General features: G+C 49.3%; 1 long non-coding RNA gene across 1 annotated transcript in view; it reads left to right on the top strand.

The window, feature by feature from the left end:
* The window catches only part of LOC131487648 (uncharacterized), a 29087-nt gene extending 20829 nt beyond the window's left edge, over positions 1-8258 (top strand). The window contains exon 2 of the long non-coding RNA XR_009249867.1: positions 4558-8258. This is a non-coding gene — a long non-coding RNA (uncharacterized LOC131487648). The remainder of the gene's footprint in view (positions 1-4557) is intronic.

Raw genomic sequence — 8258 nt, forward strand, 5'->3', positions numbered from 1 at the left:
GCAGTTAGATCACGTGGTCCCAGAAACCGCCAGGGCACCAACGTGCTTCCTGCCAGGCGACCTTTGGCAGCTGAAGATACCCGTGCCCCATCTGCAGCCACCATCCTTGCAGGCACAGCTCTCCGATACTCCCAGGGCGGAGTGGAGGTGCCCGTTGACAACACCCAGTCAAAACTTGGAACCCTGAGCTGTTGTTCAGCCACCGTATCAGTTTCCTGTTCAGGGACTGGCTTGCTCAGGTGTTAGTTGGCAAGGATGTTTGTTTGCTTTTTTTTTTTTTTTTTTTTTTTCATAAAAAGGACTGCATTTTGGTATGAGGCATTTCCTACTTTTGAATCAGCTTAGGGCATGTTTCCTACTAAAAAGATAAGCATTATCTACGCAAGGATGCAGAGTATCTTGTTCAGTGTAACCCTTGGGAATGGAGAGCTGGCTCCGCAGCTGAGGGGGTTCAGGCAGTGGACACACAGCCTTCGTGGTTGAGAAGGTGGGTGCCGGGGAGGGGGGCGCCTGGGTGGCTCGGTCTGTTAAGCCTCTGACTCTTGGTTTCGGCTTAGGTCATGAGCTCGCGGTTTCGTGGGTTGGAGCCCCACATCGGGCTCTATGCTGGCAGCGTGGAGCCTGCTTGGGATTCTCTCTTTCCCTCTTTCTCTGCCCCTCTCTGCTCTGTCTCTCTCAAAATAAATAAGTAAACTTAAAAAAAAAAAAAAAAGGCTAGTAGTACTGTTTATTTCTCAAAGGGTAAGCCCCTTCTGTGTGGCCAGGTGCCAAGCCAGCGTCAGTGGGGGGTTGGTGAGATGCCACCGTGTTGCTGCCCAATGGGACCACGCCAGTGGTGGGACACTGGAGGCCACGGGGTGATCTTGATGGGGGTTACGTGGGAGCGGAGCTGTGTCGGGGAGGAGACACTTGACCTGTGTGCATGTGTCTAGGGAGGTGACAGAGAACCTCATAGGAGAGATGCCTATAGGATGAGACGGCATGCACAGGTTTGGCGTAGCCGGGACTCTGGCATTTCCTCCCAGAAGGCTAGCGATGCCAACCGTCCTGTGCTGAAGCTTGCTTTAGAGTTTTACCTGTTGTGTAATTCTGCTCCATGACCGGCCAATCGCTATTGTAGGGTCTGGCCATTCAGAGATAGTAGAAAACACAGCCTTTGCCCTCAAGCAGCAAATGTTCATGGGAAGAGACGGACCCATAAACAGAAAGTATAAATCAATAGGGTAATCCAGAGGTAAGCATGGGGGATCATGGAACCTTCGAGAAAGACATCTAACCCTGGGAAGGAAGTGGTGGGGTCAGAGGTGGCTGGCAATATCTGCCAAATGTCCGCCTCCAAGGCAGAAGGCAGTGGAAGCATAATTCCAGGTGTAGGCAGGTGTAGGTAACAGGGAGGCGAGAGTTGAGCGGTTTTGTCTTGACGGGGCTTCAAGTCTTAGGTAAGGCAAGGTTGGGGAAAAAGATGGGGAGATAGGGCCATGTGTACCAAAGGAAGGATCTCGGGCTTCGTTGACTCCCCAGCAACGATGGTGTCATCAGATACAGGAGTTGCTCTGTAAAGGGATCCCTCTGACAGCAGTATGGAGGGTGGAATTCATGAGAGACGAGGCTGAGCCAGAAAGGTCTGTTGCAGTGCATCCAGACGAGATGATAAGGGCTGGAGCCACGACTGTGATCATAGGAAGGCCAGGTAAATAAACTGAGCGGGACTTGATGTTTGATCGGTTACGGGTGGAGGGTGGGAGGAGAAAGAATTCAGTGTCGACTCCCAGGTTTCTGGCTTGGGTGGCTGGGAAGGTGGTGATACAACCACTGAGTTTGAAACGATAGAAGAGCTGGGCTAGAGCAGGAGATGATGAGGTCAGTCTTGAACACATTGAGTTGGAGGCGCCTGATGGATATTTAAATAGAGGGTCCAGGGGTGCCTGGGTGGCTTAGTCGGTTAAGGTTAAGCATCTGACTCTTTTTTTTTTTTTGATTGTTTTTTAATGTTTATTTATTTTTGAGAGACAAAGAGAGACAGAGCACGAGTAGGGAAGGAGCAGAGAAAGAGAGGGAGACACAGACTCCGAAGCAGGCTCCAGGCTCAGAGCCGGCAGCACAGAGCCCAACGCGGGGCTTGAACCCACTAACCGTGGGATCATGACCTGAGCCGAAGTCGGCACTTAAGCGACGGAGCCACCCAGGCGCCCCGAGCATCTAGTGGATTGTTGAAATCTTGGAGGAGAGGTGGGCTCAGCTGGGAGCTGACCGGTGCTCTGAGTAAGGATTGTGGCGCTGCTGGCAGCCGGAGCCCTGCAGGGGCACCGGCTCAGGGCATCCGTTCGTTGCTCTGAGGTTCAAGGGCTCCGGAATAGAGCAAACTCCGGTGGGCAGAGATGCTGCAGCCTCGGCTGGCTAAGTGGGCTCTTTAAAATGGGAATATTGTGGGGCACCTGGGTGGCTCAGTCAGTTAAGCGGCCGACTTCAACTCAGGTCACGATCTCGCGGTCCGTGAGTTCGAGCCCCGCGTCGGGCTCTGGGCTGACGGCTCAGAGCCTGGAACCTGCTTCCGATTCTGTGTCTCCCTCTCTCTCTGCCCCTCCTCTGCTCATGCTCTGTCTCTCTCTGTCTCAAAAATAAATAAACGTTAAAAAAATTTTTTTTTAAATGGGAACATTGAAACTACGGGTGAAACACCGTGAAATGGTCTGGTCGGTGGGGCCTCGGCACAGGTTCTTCGGCAGGTGAAGGGGAGGAAATCACCTCCCAGGCCTCTTCAACTTGTGCAAGCCCCCCCCCCTCTTCCCTGCAGATTCTCACGGTCATAGGCTTGTGACAGGCCTGGGAGCTGTCCTCTGGGGAGGGGGTGGTGTGGGGCCGTTTTGAAAAAGCTCCTGGGGGTGATTTCCCCCTGGGTGGGTGGAGATCCCCTGCTATGGGGGACCCGGGGCTAACTGGGGAGAAGTCTTGGGACCCTTCTTATACTTCATAGCCCTTAAGTTGAACTGTTTTCCTCCCAACACTTCAAAATGTCCTCCAGCCTAACCGGTACAATCCCACCACTTAGAATTTCTATGCTTTTACACGCGTTGCAGTCATCGTAGAATCGTCACCCAGTCACCCAGGATTGTCAGGAAGGCTAAGGGAGCACCAGAATCCACGATGCTCTTTGCAGAATACCATGAAATAGTGACCTATTTATTTCTATTAAATAACTTAAGACAATTTTATGGGCAGAAAGTTTGACTCTATAATATATGTATGCAATCTAAAATTACCACCAACTGTCCATGAAAAAAAAAAAATCAAGCTGTCACACCAAGCCTAATTGGTGATTTCTGCGTTTTTCAGCTAATTTTTGTTAGCTATGCTCATTTATTTGTTTTATCGTAGAAGTCTTCCCTGGCAGACGAATGGTAGCAGTTGCCAAAGTCTTCAGAAAAAATGTAGGAGACAAATTTCAGTCGAGTACGCTAAGGCTGTGGGGCCTTGGGACAGGAGTACAACTCCATCACCCCTGAAAATTGATACTAACTGCCATTGACAGGTTTTACTTGTAGAACCCCGGAGCCCAGCTTATGGAGTAAGTCCTCGGGAACCACTGACTTAAAATGATGACACTTCTTTCTTCCTTCGCTGTCGAACAGCAACTGTGTCAATACATATATTCTTGCCCAAGTGACGGGTGAGCTTTACGGCATGGGAGAACCAGACTCAAAATGAAAAGCAGCTCAGAGCCCCGAGCTCCAGGGACTTGGCCCCTGGGTTCTTTCTGCCCTTCTCCTCTCGATCCTTGCTTTCTAGGCTCAGCTCACAGGCCATTTGCTGAAATCATCATACCAAGAGATGAAGGTCTCCCAGAGGGAGGCCTCACCCAGATGCAGGCACTAGCCCACAGCACTGAAGGTAGCTCTGATTTCTGCTTGGGTACCTTCAGGGCCGGGGAGCTCACTACTTCACAAAGAAAAGGTTTTCCTGAAGCAGCTTTGGTCCCCATCTCCAACTTCTAAAATCACCCAACCCATAAATTCTGCTTCATTTTTGCCATCAGCCCTTTCTCCCTTATGTATTTTTTTAAATTGTTTTTTAAAAATGTTTTATTTTATTTTTGAGGCGGGGGGAGGTGGAGGGGCTGAGAGAGAGAGAGAGAGGGAGACACAGAATCCAAAGCAGTCTCCAGGCTCTGAGCTGTCAGCATAGAGCCCGAAGCGGGGCTCGAACCTATGAACCGTGAGATCATGACCTGAGCCGAATTGGGGCTTGACCGACTGAGCCACCCAGGCGCCCACCTTATTTTTATATGGGTGCTTACTTGTCACTATCTGCTAAGGGGCTCAGGTTTGGGAATCATTTGGGCCAGAACTTTAAAATCACAATTACCTTCACCATTTTACCAGCTGTTGTGGCCTTGGCAAGTTACTTAACCTCTCTGAGCCTCAGTTATCACATATGTAAAATGAGTGTCACATTAGTGTCTATTTCAAGGATTATTATGAGGCCTAAGGTAATGGAAGGAAACTGCCTGACAGAAAGCCGTCAATGCAGCTTAGATATTATTATTATCCCCTCTCCTAGATTACAGAGTCACCGAGGGCTGGGACCCCTTCTTGGATGTCTTTGAATCTCTGCATACCAGTCAGCAAAGTGCCAGCAAGAGGAATCTAATGAACGTGGGACATGAAAGAGACTGGGCTGACCAAGACAGACAGGAAGCTCGGAAAATTATTTGAAATGTCTAAAGTCATCAGAAGGCTTAGAAAACGTAATGCCAGTCCTTCCTGCAAAAGAAATGTGCACAGCAGAAAACAAAACCCAGAGCAGAAAGCAGAGAGCAAGGGCAAGTTGGGACAGGAAATGGAGAAGAAATTGGGAAAGGTCGCGCAGAATGAGGTCAAGTTCCGGGGGACGGAGGAGCAAAGCACGCATGATGTGTGAGCGCTAATTAACGTGGTTAAAGAGAACAGCGTGGAACAGTAAATGCCAGCAGAGCAAGGAGCCCAGCTGCAAGGCGGACCCAACGTGAAAAAGAAAAGCAATCCTTGCGCCACACAACTCCTTTCATAAACCAGCAAATTCCCGTAAATCTGTTCGCCTCCCGTTGTGGCTGTATAGGTGAGGAGTAGGATGGCCGAGTGGTGGACCTCCCAGCACGTATTACCCCTAGAACGAGCTCCTGGCGCCCGCTTAGGCCGCAGCCTCTTCTGACATCCTTTCCCTCCGCGCGTGGCTGTAGATGCTCATCCGGGAGCAGGAAATGATTGCATGCTTGGGCTTTTCTGCAGTTCGTCTTCTAAAGAGAGAAACGAAACAAAGCAAAAAAGAAAGCTGGATGTTTAGAGATATTCTAAAACCTTTTAAAGGCGTGCCGTTCACTGAAGCAAGGAAAGGAAGGTGGAGGCCGGCCTTTCAGATTCCCTGGAGCGGGGATATGGAAGAATTCATCGCGGGCTAGTTTGTGTATTCTGCACTTCAAAGTGACTTTACAGGTTTATTTGGGGATTCCACTCCAGCAGAGAAAGGAACACCTTGCCAACTCTCGACCGTACGATCCATTTTTTGAAGAGAGAACACCACTCTGGGAGCGCTTAAGAGAGCAGGCACGGGGGCCAAGGCCACGCACCATCACTCACTGTCCAGATCAAATCGTGGCCTTTCCCCCCCCCCCCCTCCTGGAGAATCAGCTGTTAAACATTTACCAGCACGCTGCCGTGTACAAACGAGATCCAAGAGGAACCAGTTGACCGTCTAGAGTGAACAAAGAGTTTAGCCCAAAACTGTGGGCAAGTAAGCAGATAAGGTTAATTGTATTATGGATCCCTTCATGAATGACCGCCTGATGGGAATGCTGCCTTAACATGACTCAGCAATTCGTGCCCTTTGCCGTACATTCTTGGAAGCAATAGAATTGCCTTTTATTATTATTTTTTATTATTTTTGAGAGAGAGAGACAGAGACAGGGTGCAAGCAGGGGAGGGGCAGAGAGAGGGGGAGACACAGAATCCGAAGCAGGCTCCAGGCTCCGAGGCTTGAACGCGGGGCTTGAACCCACGACCTGTGAGTGAGATCGCGACCTGAGCCGAAGTCGGACGCTTAACCGACTGAGCCACGCAGGCGCCCCGCCTTTCAGTATTTCTTTTTGTTTGTTTTTTTGCCCCCTACAATGGAGGCCCCCAGTTCCAAAACTTCCAGTTTACAGATTACACGTGTGTGATGGGTATGAAAGAGTCTGGTGTAAGAAGTCAGGGTGTTGCCGGCAGCTGGTGGCCGCAGGTAGAGCAGTGGAGTTCAGGGTTAGGGGGAGGTCGCAGAGGTGCGGGCTGGACTCTGGTGTGTTTATCTCAAAGTTGGTCTATCCCTCTCTTTTAAACCTTATAACAATCTTCCTTCAGTAATCCTGGGTACCAGGAGTGCCGTTGAGGCCCGAGGGCGGGGCCTGTATGTTGTTTGGGGATCGATCTCCGTACTCCAGAAGCTGCAAGCCTCAAGATCCACCCTACCAGTCGACCAGCTTTTTCAGCCGAAAGACTATGGCCCATCTTCCCCAAGTCCTGTGTCTGTAGAGTCCGGCGAGGTACCACCTGTGGTGGCCATTGGATTAATTTCAAAGATACAACATGGTGTAATGGGACAAGACGGGATGTGGAGTTCGGAGTCAGAAGACTGAGGTTCAACGAAAACTAATCGCTGGGGTAGAAATCAGATAGTGGTCTAGGGTTGAGGGTTGAGTGGTTCTGGGAAAGGGCCGGAGGGGATTTTCTAGGGGATAGAAATGTTCTATACCCTTTGCGGGAGGTAGTTACATAAGCATATACATCTGCCCAAATCCAGCAAAGACGCCGATGATCCGTGCATTTTATCCAATGCAAATTGTATAGCAATTGTCTCTCCTACTGTCCAGACAACTCCTTCGTCTCTATGAGCCTTCGTTTCCTGTCTGAAAAATGGAAGGACGACTTCTACCCGTGCCGTGGGTGATCACACATATTATTAAATGGGACCACGTGAGTCCAACGTGCTTTGTACATGATAAAAAGCCCTGTGCACGGTGGCTACCATTGTTCTGCTTTTCATCTAGCTGCCTTCTAGAGCAGATTGAGTTGGTACAAATCTGTGGGCTCTGCCCTGCAACTTTCCCTTGGAGATTAGTGTTTATCTGTCTATTTTAAGGAGACTCTGGAGGTATCAAAATGCTGCAGAAAAGCAAATGGAATATGGATTTGCTGGGGAGAGGAGGGCGGGCCGGAAAGGGAACAGCTGGGGAGCAAGCCATCAATCCAGCCGGGCAGCAGGGCCAGCCGGGTGCCGAGAGGGAGCCGCTTAATGCCTGTGAGAGAGTCGTGACCAGGAAAAGCAACGTGAGTAAAAAAAAAAAAAAAAAAAAAATCACATCTTGCCAAACAAACTGGGTCACATTCGTGATGGAGTTAGTCACCGAGCAGAGACGGGAAAGCATTTTCACAGGAAAAAGCAGAAGGTTGGGGGACCACGGTGACTCAGCTGAAGTGGCCAGGGCCACTTTGGCCTCCTGGCCCCGCTCGGTAGTTAAGCGAGAGTCCTTCTGTGGGTCCTGCAGTGCGTCTTGCGGTCTTTTGGGTTTGAACTTGATCTTTACGCCTAGAGGCAATCACAAACAACCTTTACATTGGAATCGAGAGCACAGCACACATTTTAAAATAGAAAAAAAAAAAAAAATCATAGCGAGAAGCCAAGTTAAACTAAGACCGGAAGAGCGGGGAGGCCGTGGCGGAGTTCACCCCCCGGAGCTCGAGTGGGAGGTAACAACTGGCCGAATGCAGCCGAGCTCCTGAGTGATTACACTGGCAAAGTCTTTGAATTTAGCAACTTTGAAGTCAGAGCAAAGAGCAACTGTCCTTTGGCAGCAAAAACCTATAAGATGATTGAACAACGCTGAATTCAAATTTAAAATTGTTGGCCACTAAAATAAAGCTAAAACAGGGAACGATGTAGCAGGAAGAAATAATCTACAAGACAAATCTGATGTGTGAAATTTTGATTTTATCCTCATTATAAAAATTTTGGTGCTTTCTGCTAGATGATTTTGCCAAGAAATGTGATATGTTGAAAAAGCAGAGGAAATGTACCCTAGACGCCGAGGCTATAAAAGGCTGTTTAAAGTGATAGGAATCAGTCGAGGCTCTCCCCGTGACCGAGGTTATAAAATTAGGATCTTAAAACTACCAAATCTGGGTGAGAGCAAAAGCTCCAGTTAAAAGCCATGTCTCAATTTATTTTAATATAACTTCCATTTTCCCACA

The sequence above is a fragment of the Neofelis nebulosa genome, chromosome 1 (genome assembly GCF_028018385.1).
Source record: "Neofelis nebulosa isolate mNeoNeb1 chromosome 1, mNeoNeb1.pri, whole genome shotgun sequence".
NCBI classification, from domain to species: Eukaryota; Metazoa; Chordata; class Mammalia; order Carnivora; family Felidae; genus Neofelis; species Neofelis nebulosa.